This window comes from Perna viridis, chromosome 3, assembly GCF_037379345.1.
Source record: "Perna viridis isolate PV_CMFRI_1.1 ecotype Kerala chromosome 3, ASM3737934v1, whole genome shotgun sequence".
Classification (NCBI taxonomy): Eukaryota; Metazoa; Mollusca; class Bivalvia; order Mytilida; family Mytilidae; genus Perna; species Perna viridis.
Window position 1 is genome coordinate 31521750 of NC_142447.1, and position 23601 is coordinate 31545350.

The window sequence follows — 23601 nt, forward strand, 5'->3', positions numbered from 1 at the left end:
TAGTATATAAACATGAATATACTATTCAGGCTGCATATTTGATAGTAAAAGAAAGCTGCTGTAGTCAGAATTTGTATGGTATACCATAATATTTGTGTTTCTATCCATATAGAGTACAATAACTCATAATAGCTTGAAAGGATTTGATTGAAAGAATGTTGGTCTCTATGGATACTCCATTTTAAGTGTACACCTGTTATTATAGACAGGACATATTGTTGGATACTGTTGTCCATATATCGTTCACATGTGAAACAGAAAACTGTAACTGCCTTGAATCTTACGTGAAATACATTTATTTTGATAAATTTTGGTTTTTGCACATCATACATGTATAATACATGCATGAAAGAAAATAATTAATGGTAAATGCTTGCTAGGAGAAAAAGATCAACTAATGTTTATTTAGCACAAGACCACAACTCTTGTTGAATGAATTTTTTTTTATGAAACTATATTATAGGCAGATATGAATAAGGATGCTTAAAAGGGGAGGTAATCCAACTTTTTTTTCATTGGATACAATTTACCAATAGTGCATCAGTCAAACCTAGAACTGCCTCACCCAGATATGCAAAGTTATTTATTCAGTCATAATGTGTAACATCAGCTCTGGTAAATAAAATGTGATGTGACAGGGCAAATACTAGGTGATTTTTGCATGAAAAATTATTAATTTTTAATGCAACAATTATACAAATGCAAATATGGATTGGAAATGAAATTAAAACATCTATTATTTAACTTGTAATTAAAATTATTATCCAAGCGTGATTTTATGTGGAAGAAAAATATTTGATAAAAGGTTTTGTATTGATTTTTACTGAATGTGATGCAGAAAAAAGACAGCAGTGTTACTTGCAACTCTATAGCAAAGTAAAGCTGCAAATCCCAATGCTAAGTTTGAAGTAAAAAGCTATTCTATAATAGATATTGCAATTCCTGAGAGGAATTTTAAATGAGAAATCTTTATGATGTTGCCTTCAAATCAGTAAAGACATTTACTTAGGTTAAAACTAAGGTGTTTTCTTCAATGTATTCTGATTGTATAAGGGTTTATAAATTTTCTCATAAGTTGTACTCTCTATATGTAATCAATAAATGTTCCTTGAATAAAAATCTAAAAAAGAACATTGCTAGCAATCTTCAGTGTTTAGAATTCCTTCAGTGGTAATCAACATTCTTGTTAATAAATGCTGCTAATTAGGATTTCAATGTAATCAAATACAGATGTATGCAAATATAATAAAAAAAGAAACAAAAACAGAATGGCATAGTATACAAGGACCAACAAAATAAAAGGGGTATATCTTATTTATGGTTGACAATTATTATAAAGAATCCACTATGGGAGATATGGATTTTAGTTAATATCATATTTGCCAAACCTTTTTACCGTTGACAAAAGATTTTTTTTCTAATCTTTTCAAATACAAAATTCTGGTAGAAAAGAAAATCTTTACATTTTTTATTCTTCTTAATTTTGAAAAAAAGTTGTATGACTCAAGGTTAATATAATTTTAAAATAAGTTCAATGAATACTTTGTTTTAGGTGAATGATCAAATTGTATTTATGGCCATAAAATTGTGAAACATTACAACATATGAGGTAATGGAACTTTGACTATGGAATAGAACATTTAATTTGTGATGGCTTGAAATACAGGGAACAATTAATTACAATTGAAAACAATTTATTACCAGAAGTCTGACTTGTAAAACATCATTCTATTGACTATCACTATTAACATTTGCAAATTCTCACCTCAGTGACAGCAATTTTTTTTCAATCAAGGGAAGTTATCCTGGTTTTGTTGCATGTCAAAGGATGTGATTTACTGTGAACTTTGAAGGTTTCGTGTTATTAGATATTTCCCAGTTACAAAGATATTATTGAGCTAATGGATGAATACCTTTCTAATCGTGGCCACTTATGTGTAATTATGTGAATTTACTCTGTCCTATTATGGTAAATTACGATCTAAACAGAGCACAACTGTCAAGGCATTGATAATGAAATCAATGAACGATTACTACTGCATAGATATTGTTTTAATTTTCATAACATATGCTGTACCTCTAGCAAAAAATTTATGAAATTCTATAATTACTGTTCTAGTTTAGCTGTCATGCAAGCTAATTGGCATTTCTGAAATAGTTACTGAATTACATATAAAAAATGAACCTTAAGTAATTATGTAGTTTTAAATATGTTTACATGTATCATCTTGTTCATTAAAAAATAGTGCTGCTAAATGATTCTGTCCAGTTTGAGAAGTTCTAATCTCAATATCCAATTAAACATCTTCAGAAGGCAGTTAAATGACTGCTTACAATGTACAATGTACAATGTACATATATTGATAAAAAATATCATCCCAATCAGTGCTTTAGAAACAATGTGAGACACTGACCAATTTTTAATAAATAAATACAGTCATATATAATGTTATCATGATGTCATCATCTTTGTAGACATTTCATGACCAGGAAGTAGGCAGAAACAAGTATTTTCCTGATTTACAGATAATAATGACTAAAAGTGAAGGCATCTCTTTGGTATGGGACCACAAGGTACCATACCTCCTAAGGAAGGCTTGGATTGATCTAGGGGTTTGTGGTTATTGAGGAAGAAGATGCCTAAAAGAGGTCACTTCAATTTTAGTCAAATTATTTCTTGTGTAAAGTATTTAATTACAATCAAAATTCATATCTGTATCAAGCTTGAATGGTGTGTCTATACTTGCAAGAATTGTTCAAGGTTCAATACTTGCAGTTATATGAAGCTGTGGAGCATTTTATTGTAGGTTAGTAGGGGCACTATTTTAAACAGCATTCTTTGGGAAAATGGAATTCAATGTTTCTGGTCCTCTATCGGCGATCATGACATACATTAAAAATTTAAGAATGGTATTTTCCCATTTAAGGTGGTCAATAAAGTTTGCTGTGATGCTGTATTTTTTGTACATTCAGTGACATAACTGATAAAGATCAAATCAATTGTAATGAAAATCAAATAATTAATTCTATCTGGCATTCATTTTGCTTGTAACAGTTGCCTGTTTAGTTGACAGAGCTCTTTGTAATTATTTTCAGCTCATTTATCAACAATTTAATTTTGTATGGCTGCTTTCAGACAAAAAAAGTGTTCTTTAAAGTAACTTAAAGCAATGTTATTCACACTCAAGCTAAACCTATTTGTACTACTTTGATTAGTATTGAATGGAATTGTTTCAGTTAAAACTCTGATAAAAGTTTAAAATATTCAGTTCTATGTTTTATGTCTTGTTATCTAGCTTATCTTGTTGTTTCTTACCATTAGTTCATTATTGATGGATTAGTATCTTAAATTCTAGCAGTGTTCTACGATTTTTGAAAATTTTAGATTTCCACTGGTAAATTCCAAATGAAAATTAACTTTCCCACAATTAAAGTCTGCTTTCCAAACTTGTCAAATCCTTTCAGGAATATAATTTTTTTACTTGCTAAAGGGAAAGTGGAACATAAACAACTTTCCCACACTGACATTTTACTTGCCATAGGTGATGGGAAAGTGGAATCCTAGAACACTTGTCAAAGATACACAGTGTAACCTATCTAAACCAAACCCCTTTAGATTTAAAAATTAGTTTGCTTTGGACATGTGACTGCTGTTCAGTTTATGAAGGTTAAATACATTTAAATTGATATAAAGGTGCTGTTGTTCAGGGTTTGGTTTAGTAATGTTTGTCTGTACTGCAGTAGATAGGTAGAAAACGAATGTAAATTTCCCACACATGTAAAGTACACCATGTCCTTACCCTGTGTTTACATGTAGTTTCCCACCAGTAATCACAGTCACTGTTATTATCACAGAGTAGCCAATAATTTTATCTTATTTGACATTACTGCTGTGAACAATTAGTGGCCTACTAGATTTATTGTGCTTAAATGGCTTGAATAATTTATTTCAAATTTGTTTTTCCCTTTATTTATTGTTGCCTGTGAGGAGGCTGGATAATATAGTTTCAATTAAAAAATGAGCTAATACTTTCTATGCCATGTAAATGGTTATTAAATTTTCAGGAAACTGGAAGAGAATTTCTTGTGACTTGAGAAGATTGTGGAGAAATCTAACCCAGCATTCTAATTAACCCATGAGACTGAGAGGAATCGTTAAGCTTACACTCCAACTTCCAACCCCAGATGAGACAGAGCGATTTATTCTCTAATTCATTGTACAAAGGAAACTAATTTCATTTTTTATTCTTTAGGGTATAGCTTCGAAATAGATGAGTCTGGTTTGGGATGTTCAAAGAAGTATTACCTGTGTAAGATAGTAATTGTCAAATTTGGACAATTTTTGACTAATTTGATATTTAGCTGTAGATTAGATTAGATAGATTTATCATTTGCAGATTGAGTATTCTGTCATGGTATTGTCACGGATACTATGTCATATCCAAAGAATTATGATGTATTGTGCTGTTAGTCTCTCACCAATTTATGGTATTCTGCCACCTCACATTTCATGTGAACAGTGTTATATTTCTGATTCAGTGGTCTAATCCTGTTAGGTGCTAGTAAGTGATTTTTTTAAATTTTAAGACAATTTCTTCTGTGACCATGAGTAATAAGTACTAGCTTTAAAAAAAGATAGCCGACGCAGTAAAATTTTGTTCTTTTTACTTCCAAATTTCTACATTTCATTCAAGAAAACGACGCATGACACAATTTCCATATTCGATACAGTTTTTCCTAACGCCACTAAGTTATCAGTATTTGGTCAATCCGGAAACAGAATTGCGATCAGGTGAATTGCATTTCCATAGAAGATCGTCCTCAAGGTCAAAGGGTAAAAAGAGAAACTATACCGACTGTGTTGGAAAAAACACTATGTTGTAATGATTTTGTGAAAGCATTATGCCATTGTGTAGTAGCTGTCTATCAGAAAAGTTAAAATGAAAAGACATATCACAGGGGATTGTTCCCACTATCTAATATGCTGCCCTTTTAGTATATACCGGTAATCACAAAAACGGTGACCCCAGATTCTGGGGGACCTTGCTTCATTATTTTTTTTTTTCAAATGAAATCAAATACATCACTATTCACTGCTCAGCAATCACTTGACAAATGACGAATCTAATGGATAAACACAGGTATCACCATCAAATACTTCTTATAACATTCAAACTCCATATATCTACAATTGCTTGGACCAAAAGTGAAACTACTTTGATCTTGACATCGCTAGACAGACAAAAGAAAGAGCGGCAAAATTTGTGTACCTGGTGTTATCGCAATTACTAGAAGGGCTGCATATTTGATAGTGAGAGCAAGCTCCTGTGGACATATGAAATGACTGATGAAGCCAATTGGCAAGGGTCTAGAGTATGTCAGTTTCGTGGCATGACATAGCCATAGCTTTCCAAAAGTTTTAATCACCTTTACTAAAGCAGAGAGATCTGAAACTCTGTAATCTTCATAATCCAGCTCTTCTTGGAAAAAATATTACAGAATTAGGTCACTTTAAGTGATTATTGCATTTTTGTAAATCAAGAAAATGCCTGTTTTTGTAATAGCCATTAAAGAGAAGGTTGGAATCAAAGCCATGTAAGGTGATTATCTTGAGATAGAATTAAAATATGTATTGTATTTAGCTATCATTGTGTAGTTAGTTAACTCTTGATATCCCCAGTGACAAACTTATTGAGTCATTCAAGAACAATAGAAAACGAACCCCCTTCGTCTGCTCAATAACTTACTACCATTAAATATTAAAGTTGCATTACTCTAGTTTCGCTATGTAATTTGATTACCGCATATTGGAGGGAAATTTGTATCTATGCTTGTGGCAGAATTATTTATACCATAATTGAATATAGTAATGGATTTTTTCACCATCTACCGTCACTTCTATTTCATGTTTTGAGTCCGACCAAGTTGTGTAAAAGCATCAGATAGCAAAACCGTTTTTCTCTTTCTACGCTTCAATACATTTTAGACATTAGCTTATGAATTTTGTATGAAATGTGTTGTTGATTATTTTGGAAGTTATGAAATTTTCTATCTCCCAATAGTATGTCATTGTAGAGGGCTTTTGTTAGTCGTACTATTCATGGTTTGTGTGATGGAACATCCGATCTTGCGTGATGATTATTTTGTACACGGATATGTCGTTTTGTTTGTCTCTTTATTGAGATGAGATAATGATAAAATCCAGACTAGTTATGAAGTTTTCAGTACAACTGTCATATTGCTTTTGTTCTCTGTCTAATAACGATTCTACAGTACTAAAGGGAAATAAGTTGATGGAAGTATTTACTTATTGAATTTAATTCTGTACATCATGACCTTATCAGTTGAGTTGTTTGTTAATCATACTACTGTTTTAACTGTCTGCCTCCTCTTGAAAAAAAATTTTGCCTCCTCTAGTAGAGAAAACAAGATCTGCCATACGGTTGAATCAGTGTAAAGCTGGTAGATCTTCTGTCAGATACAGATCTTATTCATTACTACTGATTTTCCACAAGCCATTTTCCTTACCATTCTGACAGGGACACTGTCTTTCTTAAATTATTTTTGTACATTGTATATTAAAAGAACTTAATTACACGCTCCCAAAGGGAGCCTTTATGGTTGTATTATCAACTTGGTTCTGTATACTTATGGCAAGAAAAAGCATCAATATTCGGTTTGTACCTGCATTTTCAGGAGCTGAAAAACAGCATAATGGCAGCTTCATTTGCGTATACTTGTATATGTGCGAATGAGAGCCAAACCAGTCTCGGAAAATATTTGTTAGTTTCAACAAATTGAATCATAGATTTTCCAAGATAGAGTTAGCCATATAGTCTGCGGTATGGCGTCCAGATGTTTACAAAAATTACAATAATCAATATTACCCATAATTCTTAGGTCATAAAAATTGCGAAACGAAAACGAACCAAAACAAAACGAAAATGAAAGAATCGAAACAAATCAATTCGATAAAATAAATCAAATCGTAATAAAAACATAATTAAACAATATAAATCGAAACAGAATGAAGCAAAACTAAATTGAATAAAAGAAATATTTTAAATTACAAGAACCATAATGTTTATCTGTGCCGGACAATGCGACATTTCGGACCATGAAAACCAATAATTCCTTATGAATGCCGGACGTTTCGGCCAATAGACGTATCAGACCATGATAATAAGTATAATGCGTTAGGACATATATCATTGCAAAAATTACCATATTTGAAGGTTATAAATATAATATATCAAATCTGAGGACAGAGCTGACAAAAATTATCAAAGTTGTTTTTAATTAATGTTTCTTCAGGAGTGTTAAAAGGTTTCACCTTCATCATATTATGTCAAATCATGTTTAAGGCATACTGGCTTACCACTTATTCTACGCACATCTAGTGGCTGTTTTAGGCATACAGGCTTACCACTTATTCTACGCACATCTAGTGGCTGTTTAAGGCATACAGGCTTACCACTTATTCTACGCACATCTAGTGGCTGTTTAAGGCATACAGGCTTACCACTTATTCTACACACATCTAGTGGCTGTTTAAGGCATACAGGCTTACCACTTATTCTACGCACATCTAGTGGCTGTTTAAGGCATACTGGCTTATCACTTATTCTACGCACATCTAGTGGCTGTTTAAGGCATACAGGCTTACCACTTATTCTACGCACATCTAGTGGCTGTTTAAGGCATACAGGCTTACCACTTATTCTACGCACATCTAGTGGCTGTTTTAGGCATACTGGCTTACCTCTTATTCTACGCACATCTAGTGGCTGTTTAAGGCATACTGGCTTACCACTTATTCTACGCACATCTAGTGGCTGTTTTAGGCATACTGGCTTACCACTTATTCTACGCACATCTAGTGGCTGTTATAGGCATACAGGCTTACCACTTATTCTACGCACATCTAGTGGCTGTTTAAGGCATACTGGCTTACCACTTATTCTACGCACATCTAGTGGCTGTTTTAGGCATACTGGCTTACCACTTATTCTACACACATCTAGTGGCTGTTTTAGGCATACAGGCTTACCACTTAGAAAAGTTCACAGCAGATTTTAAAAAAAAAGCGATAGTGTGAGTATTTCTGCTAAATTTATTTATGTATTTTCTGTAAATTGCTCGTTTGGGTTCAGATGACCAGAAAGAACTATGTTTGTTCCCCTTATGATGACTCTCAACTAAAACAATTTAACATTTGAAAATTATGTGGTGAGACTTTTGACCAATTAAAATAATCATATTGTGTCCCTTCCTCTATGTGACATTGGGACATAGTTGTAGTATTGGTCTATCTGCTCATTAGGTCTGAAAGCATATCATTTTTGTAACTGTTAGGTTTTCATTTTTATTTTCGTGTTTGATATCTGTTTTCTGATGTTGAATGTATCTTGTATATTGGTTATATATCTGTGATATTATTTCAGCTCTTCAGGGTGTTTTGCTGGATGAATCAAGTTTTCGGTATAGAACAGTAATAAATTTTAATGTGTACCCAAAAAAAAATTTTATAATTCACCTGTTTTATAATTGTTTCAGACCCATCTGTTTGAAGCATTTAATTGCTCCTGAAATAAATTTGAAATGTTAAGACTATTTTCGCTTTGAGCCATTTTAATCTTGTTTGTGAAAAGTGTATCTGTTTTGCAGTTCCAATTACTAATATTGTCATTTGCAAGAGAATTTTCCACATCTTTTATTGTTTTGACAAATTTATGCAAAGATATGCCCCAAGGCATCATCCACGATTTTTCTGAAGTCGCCAGAAATATTAGAATATTTTTCTTTATAAGAGATCTATGTATTGTGGCAAATAATAAGCTGTTAATTCTTCTGTGGGTTAAATTAATATTTTCCAATACCAAACAAATCCTGTAAATATGTTTTATCTTCTTTCAGAAAAAAAAGGTAATTCATTAAAATAAAATGAAAAGATATCACCTTCAAGCCACTAATGAAGATGCCTTAATGTTTAGCTGTAGTGTATTTAGTATTATTTAGGAGTTCTGATAAGTTCTTCCCTTTGTATTCATAATTTTTGAGTTGTACAGCTGGTGTGAAACTAGATCACAATAAACTACAAAAAAATTGTCATTTATAGTAATGTCTAACTGATAGTCATTGAGGCTGTCAGTCTGGATTTTTGTCTTGACTGAAGCTTATTGAATTTAACAAATTTATTCTGTGACAAGAAATAGAGCAAAAAAGGGAAAGTACTGAAGTACAAATTATTTTGTGAGTCTGTGTATTTGGGAACAGTGCGTTAAAATGACACTTGTAAATGGATGTTGTAGTACTGTAGCCTTAGGACATAGAGATTGGATGCTGTAGTACATGGAGCCTATGCAGGGATGGTTTAAGGAATTGGAATACTGAATTAATGCATCAATTCTCCAAATGCCACACTGTCAAAGTTACTATCCATTTCATGGATGCTTAATTTTCTGAATTGCTGTATCAAACTTCTGTTCAGTATGGATGCCTCCATGAAATTTGTGTATGTGTTGTCAAATAGTGAAATGTTTTGGTTATAGACTGATTATTTATTGAATCACTCTTATGATGTTTGTAAGATAGCACATCTTGGAAACCTGTTCTTTTTTTAAAAGTCTCAATTCATGTTTTTGTTCCAAGTGCAGTTCAGATTTTCTAATTCTTGATTTCATACCTTTTTCAGTACAGTTGATTTTCAAAACATATGGACTCATCTTGAACATTGTCTTGAATCAAATCTGAAGCTATCCTATGTCATTGTTATGTAAATATGTACAATTTTACAATTAATTTAAGATTGATAAAATTCTGTATTAAAAAAAAAAGATTTGTGAATCATGACCTTAGTAAATCACTGATATGCAACTCTAAAGCAAATAAAATGATTTAAAGCAGTTTAGTTAAAAGTTCTTTAATTCGTGGATACCAATTTTCGTGTAATAGGTTAGAAACACAAGTTCATGGATTCTTGAACTCGTGGTTTTGTGGTTTTCAGTTTACATGTCAATGGAAATCTGCTTTTGGTTGGGAATCAAGTTTCGTGGTTTGGCCTACCCACAAAAGCCACGAAAATTGGTACCCCATGAAGAATAGTACTTTCACAGTATTTTTGCATGATCATGTCAACTACTAAGTGATAGATATCAAATTTTCAGTAACAAAAATTAATATAAATTTGAAAAGAAAAACGAATTTTCTGCACAAAAAGTAGCAGCAAAGTGATGGCTTTCTAATTCAAATGAAAATGTTCAATCTTTTTTTGGAGAGATAGCTCCCTCTCCCTGGGCCCCTTCCTTGGAACACAGTGGAATTTTATACTATAGCACTGCAAGCTTTGGGACATTGGGGATTGGATGCTATAGTACTGCAAACCTCAGGACATAGGGGATTGGATACTGTAGTACTGCAAGCTTTTGGACATTGAGGATTAGATGCTATAGTACTGCAAGCCTCAGGACATAGGGGATTGGATGTTGCAGAACTGGAAGCTATGGGTCATTGGGGTTTTGATGCTTTTGTACTGCAAGCCATGGCACATTGGCAATTGGAAGCAATTGTATTGCAAGTATTTGGACACTGGTGATTGGATGCTGTAGAAAGGCAAGCCTTGTGAAGTAGGAAATTGGATGGTGTAGTAATCAAGCCTTAAGACTTTTGGGATCAGATGCTGTAGTTCTGCCAACCATGGGATTTTGGGGATTGGATGCTGAAGTAAGGCAAGCCATAAGTTTGATGATTTAAAGTTGTAGTACTGCAAGCCATTTTATATTGGAGATTGGAAACTGTAGTAATTCAAGCCTTGGCACAAAGGGGATTGCATGTTGTATAACTTGGAGCCTTATGACATAAACGATTGGATGCTGTAGGGCTTTAGGCATTGGCCATTGGATGCTGTTGTACTGGAAGCCTAAAGGTATTGGAGATCTGTCTGACTTTGGACATGGGAAATTGACATCGTATTTTTGTCTGAATTGGGGTACTGGGACTTTGATAACAATTTTGTCAGATGTAGAATATTTGGAATTTAATACTTTTCTTTATGTCAGACCTAAGACATTGGAATAGGATGTTGTAGTTCTTGTCAATTGGAGATTGAATGCTAGGCTTGAGATGTAAAGGATTAGGTGATTTAGTTCTGCCAGGCTTGTGACATTGGGGATTGCTGTATGACATATTTTCATAAAAAAATTGATGTAGCTAAACTAGTGCAGATGAACCTTATTTTGGTGACATATAGGTATAATGTTAAAAACAAGACCTTTCAGTTGCCTTTATTTGCACTAGTAGACTTTTATTGGAATTACATAATAAAGAGGAAAAAAATAAAGCAACTTTGTGCAAGTTTATGGTGCTTTTTCATCAATATTGTTACATTTGAAATTATTGAACTGTCGTTTAATTTCCATGTATTGTTCCATTGGGAAATATCATTGATTGAAAGTGGAAATAATATGAAAGCATATTGCAGATCATAGGAGCGAAAATATTGCTAAGTTGTATCTGGGTTGTTTAAATCCATCATTTGGTTTTTGTTTGATTAATTATGAGATGTGATGTTTCAACAGGAGAAACTCCATGAAATTGTAATTGTTTTAAAGAATCACGAAAACAGTAGGAAAACTGTTAATTTGAAAAAAATACAGATAACTATAGATCTATCAGTTCTCATTGACTTTATCATTCATGTTACACCTTTACATTGAAACATTAACAGGTGATTGAGTGATGTACCCCCATGAAGTACAATGAGAGTGATATTTGTCACTATTTCTGTTACAAAGCTGAGAGCAAATGAGTTATCATGTGTGAAAAATAATCATTTCAGGTTTGAAGGTTTGCTTTCCATCATAGCTACTCATTATCACTGTATATGATGTGATAGTGGTGTAAGGTCTTCAATAAATTTCAATTTATTGAATGACTGTAGGATTCTTATGATTTATTACATGTGTAAGATACTATTGTAGATTTTGCACATAGTAATAAAGATGAATGTAGGGTTTATATTGATGGTGTATATCAAAGGTTAATGATCCTTGTAAACTTGAGAAAACTGACTTTATGGATTGTGACATTTTGTCAAATTTTGGTTTCTTCTTGAAAAAGTTTGAATTTCTAAAAATCTATATGTATGGATTAAAAAAAAAAAACATTTTGTGTATGGCTTGGCAGGTATTGTACAACTTAACGCATCATTCTTTACAATTTACCAGTATATAGATTTATCAAAATGACCAAATTGTGTAATACAGGGAAATTTCCTGAGAAAATAGACAGATGAAGGTCAAATCTATTCAATATGTTAGTCATTCTACACTTAAAACAAGATAAATACAATGATATTTTGGTAGTTTCTGAAATTTGAATAGTCCCCTGACAATTTTTATACAAAACCAGACAACTTCAATTGGTCTTCATTGGTATATAAGACATTAGAAGAGTCTGAGAAAACTATCCAGGGGGCCTGCTGAGTTGCATAGCATAAAACTAGATTTGTTAAATGGTCTTATTCATCAGCTGTGATAAAGATTACTTTAAATCACCTTTCCTTTAAATTTGTGTTGGCTTTAGAAATAGAAAGGATTAATTCTTATCAGCCATGAATTTTTAATTTGGTAATTAAATAACACATCTGAATATGAATATTTTCTTTTCTTATTTCTATGAATACAGTATCTATTAACACTATTTATCTCAACTATTTATACCAGTGAATATTGTTAACAAATAAAACCTGCAGATTTGGTTTTGTCACCAATTTAAAATTCATGACGATACTGGAATAGGAATAGTGAACGAATTATTATGAGTGTTTTCACTGCAAGGACATGATTGTGATAAGGTGAATGCATTTCCTTGGTGCATAATATCAGCTTCCTACTAAGATCTTGTTGAAACAAGTCCCAAGTTTCCTTTCATCCTTATTAAATAAGCTGTATCTTGTTTCCTCACTCTTCACACTTTAGGGACTTACTTCTTAGTAGGCTCAGCTTTACTGCTGAGATGATTTCAAACTTGAATAATGAAAGTCTAATATCATGTGATGTTAATTTTTCAAAGAAAGAAGTTCTGCACTCAAAGCATATTTGATTAGCTTATTTGTGTCTTTGAAAAATAATGAGTATTGATTTGAATACTTATCCCATGCAGTTTGTATTTAGAAATGTTCTAGACAGAAAGAACTTTCTTTGTGATTTCTACATACAGCAATTTTAATTATGATAATAAATATTACTCACTGAGTGAGAAAACATCTCAAGATGAAATTGGTTTACAGGTACTTATCTAGTACTACATGTATACTTAGTTTAGTCTTCAAGAGATGATACATCCAATTAAACAGTAATTATACATGGATGGAATAGTGAAGTACACACGTCAGACATCATGTAGTATCGGTCACCAGCAGTGTAGCAATATATGGTAGTTTATTCCTCGATACATAGGTTTCCCACTACATTAGCAAACATGAGTCCTTGTCGGAGTTAAAAACTACCCTCCTTTTGTGTTCCATGATCAAACATTTCTTTCTTTGGTCTTATCCTCATGAATATTTCCCCCACATCTATGTTTTTAGTTTGATAGTTTGATCTGAATTATTTTATTCAAAATTTATTTCTCACTCTCATGTTATATTACATGTATTACTTCTGATCTCAGGGGTACAATGCATAAGCCTTCAAGTATTTTATAGACTAAATTAAAACTCTCTAAACTTATAAAACACTGTACATTAAAAGATACAGGAAAGATGACAATGAAAGCCCTTGATATAGGCATTTATGATGAAATGAAAGTGTTCAATGTTATTACCATTTTTGTTTAAAACTAAAGTTGATATTATCATGTTGACTAGTTTTTTCACAAAGCTTTGACCAAGTAGATAATCTATATATAACTAAGAATCATGAACCCAATTCAGGTTAATGTTAAATGAATCAAGCCTTTTGTTGATACGTCTCCATTCCAATCGGTAGTTCTCTGGAAATTGCAACATCAGCTATCTGTATATATCTGTTGTCCCAAAGAAACGTTCCTTAGCAACAATATTGTATTTTTAATTTGTAGCTGACATTTTTTTTTTGCCAATTCTGCCCCTGGACATAAAAAACTTAATCAGAAATGAATCAGGATCAGTAATTTGTAAGTGATAATTGACCTTGGTATTGATCTCCAGTAATACATCAAACTATGACCGATTGGTTGTGACCACGTTTTGACATATAAGAGAGCACTTCCTAATTTCCCTGATCACTCGCATGTCTTGTCATAGACACTTTCCTTAGGGGAGTTACAAATTATGTTTGAACATTTTACCTAACTAGTGAAGGATTTATAATATTCTAAATAGATGTTTGATTTTGGGATATTTTGTCAATTGTTTGAAATAACCAAATCGAAGTTAAAACATGTTTTTGTTCGTTTTGAAATTTCAAATATATGTCAGTCTAGTTTCCACTTACACAGAAATTAAATGATGAGATTTGGAAGTCTGAAATGAAGTTTACAGGAGTTGTTTCATTGCTTTCTGTGGTATTACTCCTAAGGTCTATTTCTGAACGTTGTTTCTTCCTTTGATGTCTAATTTTATCAACCTTCATTGTTCAATATTTTAAGTAAGTTGACTTTTTGCAGTCAAAAGATAATTGTAGATATTTCTCATGGGTAATAGATGATATGGCTTACCAAAACTCTGTTTGTATAATAAGAATATTTGAGTATATTGGTGGCTTTTGCACGACGAAAATCTGTGGCTTTCTAAGAAATGTTTGTTGTAGAATTGCATGTGGTCAGAAATAGTACTAAAGATAGTTCCTATAATATAACTATATTTATACCATCAATGGGATAATATTAGGGATATGATTTATTTTTATAATATTAGGGGGATGATTTATTATTAATCATCTTTTACAGTACTTATAAAATCAAATTTATCCAATGAAGAAGAATAATTTTAGCCTTTGCTTGGGGAGTATACTCCTACACATTATATGATCCTATTGTTGTTTAATAAGAAAATTGATTAGCTTGTCAAATTTGTGTTCTGCTAATTGTTATTTGAGAATATACAAATATAACATGGGATTGAGTTAAGTATACCAAAAGTTTTTCCACAAACAACTTTCTAATTTGTTGTACATGAATAAGTAAGCATTTTCTTTCAATGATTTGAACTGGATTTCTTACTCCCTATAAAATAATTTTTAGGATATGAGTAATGATTTATATTTTATTATTTACCTGTTGCTTAAGTCCATCTTAAAGAGAAAGGTGACTTAAGAATGCAGCTTTTTAATATTTTAATCCATTTCAGACAGATGGAAACTGGATAAGAAAAAAATTGAATTGTTAAGGCTAAAATCATGGGCAGTGTTCTTGTACATATGTTGTAGTCATAGGGCTTGTTTTATACTGTTCATAATGGTAAAAGTGGTTAAAGTAAGTATGTTCTAGTATAATAAAAATATTCTGGTAACTGACTTGCTCAGGTGTTATTACCTACAGCCAAACCAAGTGGTAGGAAGAAGTAATCATTCTAGGCCAGGTATTGGAGGTAACAGTCTGACACCTGTTACTTGGAATTCTATTGATAATTCATAGATGATTAGAAATGTAGCTTGTTTCTTGCTCCTTATTAATTCATGGTTAAATGCCTTACTATTAACATGCCCAGAAATAAGGTACTTGTGGTCACTAGTCTCTAGGTGTTGTCAGGTGCTTTGTAGTTTATGATTTACCTGGATCTTGTTATGCCATTGTTACCAAGTAGCTGTGACATATATATATAGTTATACTTTTCCTGTCCTTCTGTCCTGCAGCCCTTTAGATGCTGAGATGATATTTGGTTGAACATTGAATAAAAAGATATTTGCCTAAGCCAAGAAAATAATTGTAATAAAGTTCTGATAAATATCTGTCCAAACATGAAAAATGTTTGAGTAATGGATATCAATTCACATACCTTATGTGAGTAGGTGGGTTCGTTATGGTTTTAATTGATTTCAAGTTACTACATATTGAATACTGCATCCTTCAATCTAACTGTAGCAAGTATTGTTGTCACATTTGCTTCTATTAAGCTTACGATTCTGATCTTGATTAAAACGATAACAGATGGTGCAGATATCATAGAATGTATATTATTTCATAAAGAATATAATTAATTATATTTTGATTACAATTGGTGCACACCTGTTGCTCCTATTTGACAGTATTGATCATATTTGGTTAAGGCTGTTAAAAAAAGTTCCAATGAAGTATAATTTTAATAAACGGTAACATTAACTTTCAAACAAAGCAGACAGAAGAAAAAAACAGGTTTTTAATAAGTGAACATTCCATGAATACTGTTAAGGGTGAAAAAGAAGTATTTCTCCATGCTGTTTTATCATATCTGCAAATGCAAGCATTATTTATATATATCAAGGTTATTTTAATTTCGGAAGTGGAATTACGTGTACAGGGAACTACCAAAACATCACAATAACTTTGCTGTGTTCTGGGATTTTACTTTACCCACACTTGGGATAAGTGTAGTTTTGATTTGAGAAAGTTATTATGTTCTTCTTTCCCATTAGTTAGTAGAAAGCTTGAATTTCTTAAAGGATTTGTTAAGTATGATGGTGGGAAAGTTAGTCTTCATTTGGAGTTTTCCCGTGGAAACCTTAATTTGAAAAAAAAATCCTTTCTCGAACACTGCTTTGATACTTTGTTACATAAAATTTTATTCAGCACTTGTGATCATATTTTGATGCTTCACTCAAATCAATTAATTATCCGATTAATATTATTACCATTTGGCCTGAACATGTGTTACTAAATATTATAATAGGTATTGGATCACCATTGGAGTATGTTATTCTCATGTTACATATTGGACATTTGGTGAATTAATATGGAGCTTTAATGTGGAGTTGTTTTGGAAAATCCTTGTTGAGTGTCATTGAATGTATTAAATGAGTTTGCTAAAAGCCATTAAAGCACTAAGCTTTGTAAAAAAAACCATTAGTGTTTTGTTATTCAGGCTTTGTTTATGCTGCATGGTCCATAGTGGTATTCTGTAGATAAAGTTATTGTTAGATCTGAAATGAAATGGAGTGGAAGAGTTCTATAGAGAAACAATGAACTAAACAAACACCCTCTCTAATTACTGATACTAAGATATGAAAGATGATCTTTTTGCAAATAAATATTAAAAAATATTGCAATATTTCAGTAATTTATTGCAGTTATAAAAGTCTGAAGTACTAATCCCAGTTGTACAATATCTTTAGGATGTTTTCATTATAAGTTAATTTTTTGACACTAACATGTACAGGAAGGAGTCTTCCAGGCAAAAAAATACAATTAAATTAATAAAATAATGATGACTATCTTCTGTTAAGACATTATTTACAATATTCTCATATACTAGAATTACAGTTAGAAATGGTGGAAAAATCAAAACTGCTTGGAAAATGTCCCTGTTAACTGCATGGGAATCATACTGGTATATACTTTTATATCATTATCCAGACATTAGTTCAAAAATGCTGTTGAGTTGATTTGATATGAAATAAATTAAAAAAAAAAACTATTCAATTTTTTTTCCTTTTCTTTTTCCAAATATCATCCACTCCTTAATTGAATAGAATATAGTATGGATGAAAACTCTGGTTTTTAAGGCTTCTGATGGAGGCAGCCATTAACAGAGAATTCATCTTTTAATTATGGCTAGCATTTTTAGAAAGCTGAAGATATTCTTAGCTAGACCCTTTGACGGAGTTTTCATTTAGATTGTGTGCTTTTATGAAACTTTATTGAAGATGAAAGATCTTTGATAAGGTCTTGTGATGTTGAATGTTGAACCTTTCCATGTGGCCAAGTCCTCATGGCTTGTAGTCTAATTTTCCTGGATATTAAAGCTAGATTATCCCACCTGCCAATTCTTAAGATATAGGTGTGATTACACCATTCATTTTTTTTTCTGTAGTTGTCTTCCTTAACTTTCTTTAAAATATTAGAATTTGATTAACATGGGGAAAAAGTGTAATCTGAAGGAGGATAAGTTAAAGACATTGTCAAGTTGAAAAGGAGATTTTTTCCCAGTAGATATTGTATGATTAATATCTTTCCTTCTGAAGAGATTCTGTCATTATTAACTTTGAATTTTTCATCCATTGTGGTCTATTGACATTCATGTTTGACCAAAGATTAATGTCAATGTTACCAACGTTGAAATATGATTTTCATGGTTCCTGTTTCCTAGGGGACAGCCACCAATTGCAGAAGAAATGAATTAATCTGTTTTAGGCTCTTTTTTATATGTTCATTTTATAGTCCTAATCCCCTTTTATGTATTATTATGGAAGTTTTCATCAAAAATTTAAAGCAGCCAGTGAAATGTTAAAACATACAAAAGCAACTCGATATTTAAATGTTTTCAGAGTTAATAATATATGAAGCACAATATGGATAGTTGAGTGCATTGGTTAAAAAGGTAATTTCAATTTCGTTTCAAATGTATGAAATTCAGTCACAGTTGAACAGTTTTCCTTGGGAACTAAATATGATCATGGTTGAATGATTGGATAACAGGACTTTTTGGATGATTCAGTCTGATAGTAAGGACCCGAGGACATTTCACGTCGTCACCTTTTTCATACCCTCTGTCGACTTCTTACCTATGGCGTTCCAACAGACAGTCATGTAGCCAGTTGTGGAAGTAATTACCAGATTTAACTCCAAAACATTAGCATTCATTATACTAATAGTTAGTTATTAATGTGTCGCTCTTTTTCAAGACCATAGTTGAAAAAAAGAAAATTACAGTGCTAATCTTCTTAATAATAACAACGGAATTGTCCGACAGCCGTGTGTGAATGAAAAAGTGAAAGAATATTGAACAGATTATTAGAAAGCTGACACAGGCTCACCTGATCGGAGAAATATTGAGCTGATTGTTGAGTGGAGTTCGTCAGACTGGATCAATTCAGTACGATAGCAGCGCTAGCCTCGGCCTCCCCATTAGCACCTAGGATAAAACCCATTGTCAATCTGCGGAGGTTCGGTGGCAATAGTGTCAGGATGCACCCATACCAATATTACGTCCAATATGTTCCATTAGCGATTAAACAATCAGATCTTATGGTAAGACAAACTTATATATTTCATTAATTAATTTTATTTTTTATTTTTTTCCAGATTATGAATTAATGGAATTTGAAATATTTTTCTTTTCATGTTTTTTTTTTCTGAAATAGAGTTTTAATAATGATGTTTCAATTGGTACATGCTATTGGAAAAAAAGAGTATAAGATTTTTCCATAAAATGACGTATTTAAAATTGCAGTTGTAACATATTAGGTTTACTTAAGTATTCTTTAACGTTGCATAACTTGTGATGCGACTTCTGATGTGTACTTCAGTGTAATTCAGTTTTGGGAGAACGTGTCTTCAAGTGCCACTTAAAGGATTTATTTGATCTGGTCCCAGCAGGAGTGAATGATGGTTAGTTTGCTTTTCTATTTTTGAACATGAACATTTTCCGTTGAAATAAATTTACGTTAATAAACGTTGTTTGTAGAGAAGTAGAATCATTTTCAGAAAAAGTTGTCTAAAACTCGCTGTTTTGTAATACTTGGAAATAAAAATTCTTTCTCAATGCAACCAAGTGGGTTTAAATTTAGATTTGTTTTTGATTTAAATGAATAGGAAAATAGAAGTTTGGATGATCTCTATAGCTTTCATGATTAGTGACCCATGATTACATAATACAACCTATTAAAATGTTTAGAAAAGGTTGAAAAAGAGGTTTTATGTTATGGGCATAGAAAAGTAAATATGTTCACAAATCTTTTCAATATTTAAAGATTCTAAATAGAATAATTTAGAGCCATTAATTTTGATTTTAGGTCTAAACATGTCTTCCTTGTGCTTGGAGCTAGATTTGGCTGTTTTTACAGCACTTTGTGTGTCAATATGTTTCTGATAGTTCACTAATTGTGAGAATCGACATCCTTGTTTGTGAAAATTATGTTGAGAATAATTTTCGCCTATTTTCCCTGTGGGCAGTGTGTTCCAGTCTGTTTTAATATGGTTAACAATGAGCTGTAAATTGATTTGTAGAAAAGTCCTTTTGAAGTTGATTATGAGCAACTCACCATAAAAACTAGAATTGGTTTGAAGCATTCACTCATGAGGAAATCCTCAGTTGACCTTTATGCTTAATCAAATGTAAATTGTAATGATATTTATAATTCCTCTCAATGAGTCAATGATCTTTCATTTTTACAACAGATGAAACTGAAGTTATGCACTTGTATCTTTACAACAAAAAATTATCAGAACAAGATACTTATTACATTATATGTTTTAAAATGAACTATCTACATATCTTACTATGAATTCCACTTATCAGTTGTAATAAAAAAGAATAGTGATATTATAAGAACTGAAATGATGCAATATACTATTTTCTACTTAAATTTTGATGTGCACTGAAGAAGTGGAATTAATGTCTTGTGTTATTGTGAGTATATAGAAGGATTTGATTTGAATTCAGTATAATCTCCATTGATGATCAGGCTGACCTTGGTTAAATCTATATACCAGTTGTAAATACTACTTTATAGTACACTAGACTGTTAAACATAAAATGTCTTCATCAAAATTTCATTACTAATATCACTTTGCCAACTCGCCGACTGATGTATTAATTTTGTAGGTGTGTTACTTCACCAAGACTGGGATGTGTGGATTTATCATTGATAATAGGGTGGAAATAGAGACAAATCATGTCATTCAGTTTGAAAGGGAAATAAAAATTTTACTTAAATGAAATGAATTGTTAAGGTCATCATATAGACTAATCAGGTACACCTTTTACCTGATCATATGTTGGCTTCAGGATTCAGGTAGAACAACAAACTTTAGTGATATACCTTAAAATGTTATTATAAAATGTAAGATATATAGTCTTTGTAGTTGGTCAAACTTACATTCTATAGGAAGAAAGGAAAAGGAAAAAAAATTGGTACATTTCAATGAATATGCTATGAACCATCAGAAAATAATGTCACTTAAGGGCACAACAGACTTATGGTATATTTCTAACATGATTAATGCTGTAACCATCTCACTCCTTAAACATTGCCTGTATTAAGGTTTTTGTTTTCTCAGGATGATATTGTTCCCCAGAGATATATACAGGTTAATGAGGTTCTCCTAATCTACTTTTAGAGCTACAAGTTCTTATTATGCCATGGAGGTTAATTCCAATTTATGGCTTACATAGCTATTTTTTATCAGAAACCGAGGAATCTCATTGTCTTGAGTAGCAATCATTAATTTCCTCATTTATCTTTATACACATTTATAAACCTAAATGTTTGCATGTATGAAATACTATGTGTTGGGCTGTAGTATCAAAACAGCCAAGGAGCAATAGTGTGAGTGTTCCATGAAATGTGATCTACCAGTTTCACATTCTAGCCAAGAAAGGCCATGTTCTGTACTTTTTAGTCTTTAACATTTCTCTATATCAATAACCTACTTTGGTGTTATCAATTTTACTATTTGAAAGTTTATCATTTACTATGCAGAAAAAAGAAGTATGTAGAAATTATGTATAATTGGCACATATAAACAGGCTGTTGCCATCATAATTCTTATAAATGCTTGGGTACAGAATCTAAGAATTACATGAATCCAAATATGTTTTCTGCCCCTGTAAGTTTCAATAAGTGTTGGTGACATGTGTGGTGACAAAATCTACTTTGGACTTCCAACAATCTTTGGATTAGTAGCATATGTTGGATGGAAGTTCAGTTCCAAAGAATTTTTTTTTTTCTAAGTGTTAAGTTCAACTTGTTAGATAAAGCACTTCAAATTAAATATAATTTTGATCACAATGAGTTAAAGTCTCAAGGTTATGTATATGACATATTTAAAAGGTTCAACTATTATCAAAATTATACTCTCAATTTGAAAATTAAATTAAATTTGATGCCCCCAGTACAATAAAAAAATCAACTCAAATCTGTTGAGATTATAGAAACTGATGTTTAAAAAATAAAATCAAACAGTTAAGTCTACTGAGGAACACAAACACATCAATAATAGAAATAACATCAATCATTCAAAAATTTATTGGAAATAATGTTTTGTCAAAATCTGTTGACTTTTACAGTGTGTTTGGTAATAGTATTTCTAATTTCTTTGTCCAAGCCTAAGATAGGACCAAACTTGTCAACAGTTGATTGTGTGATTTGTTGGGTTTAGAAATGAGGTTTTAATTAAAATAATTAGCATAGCATTGGTCTTGTGTAATCAGACTATTACTGGAATGTTTAGAAACCTTTCACGATAATTGGCAATCTTTTTTAAAAGGAAGACCTGTTTAAATAGTCAATTCATTCATTAGTGTAGAAAGCAATTATCACTGTACTTCTGTAGACCGTGATACTTAACTTTTGTGTTTTTGCTCTTTAGATTTATTTTATTTTTTTTACTTTAATGATATTGTTTTCTTTTGCAACACTGTAAACAGACTTCATGTATTTTCAACACACCATTTAAAGCCTTCGTTTATTTTTCCTTTTACACATTGTTCTGACACAACTTTTTCTCCCTATTTTTCCTGTTAAAAATGATGTAACCTTTAATGGGCTCTACAGCAAATAACGAAAAAAGTGAATATTTCTCATGGTAATCATAAATACATTTAATCACATCAATGCGCTTGGATGCAATTATGTAAAGCAGCCTGTGATGTTGTTACTGATATTGAATATTATCGCGCCTTTTCATTGTAATATATTTCTGCATTCCTGTTTCTTTCCTGGATACATTTTGATAAGGTTGATGTTACCGTCCAGGTCATGACAATGAACCTAGTAGGTCCAACTGTTTACCTGTATTGTTTCTTATGTTGTAGTATCTATGCTAGCAGTATAAATTATGTCAGATCTATGCTTATGTAAGCCTTGCATATTACAATGAATATTATAAGTGTTATTGGACTATCCTATTTCATTGTTCATCCAGTACTTCAATGGCATTATCCTTTTCTACCTTGATCAGACATTTTGTTATGCTTTCCTCTTGGCACTACTGATAGATTTTTTTGGGGGGCAAAAACAAATAAACCAAGCAACAAACACAAAGCATTTATAGTCTCTTTATTTTAGATGTTATTAATTTTGTTAGTCAGAAAAAAGTTTTGGTCCCAAAACAATTTGTTGTTGTCAGTGTTATGAATATTTTAGAATAGCCTTTGGGTCTAAAAACTACATTAAAAGCTGAAAGACTTCCTCATCAAATGAAGGTTTCTCCAGGGATTGGTCTTTATATGTCGTTATGTTATGGAACAAATAATGTGTTGTAATATTTGGCAAAGTCATGAAAATGTATAGCTATTTCTGGTGTCAGCAGTAAATTTTTTACAAATTATAAATACCATCCATTGACTTATTTTATTTCTTTTGATATCCATGGACAAAACAGGAATTAATCACTGAAATACTACATAAATATTTTTTTCTAATTGACTGCTCTTATCTTCCAACTTATTCCTTGCTGCCCAGGCATCAGTTTCACAAGAAGTGT

General features: G+C 31.7%; 1 protein-coding gene across 12 annotated transcripts in view; it reads left to right on the plus strand.

The window, feature by feature from the left end:
* LOC148621865 (nucleolysin TIAR-like) overlaps nt 1-23601 on the plus strand; it is an 86718-nt gene that overhangs the window by 18036 nt on the left and 45081 nt on the right. The window contains exon 1 of one of the 12 annotated variants that reach the window (XR_015921257.1): nt 18486-19143. The exons of 10 other annotated variants lie outside the window; for them this stretch is intronic. The gene's annotated coding sequence lies outside the window, so the exon portion shown is untranslated. Of the gene's footprint in view, nt 1-18485; nt 19144-19424; nt 19504-23601 lie in introns of those variants that run through there. One more of the 12 variants, XR_015921259.1, reaches the window with a different exon arrangement.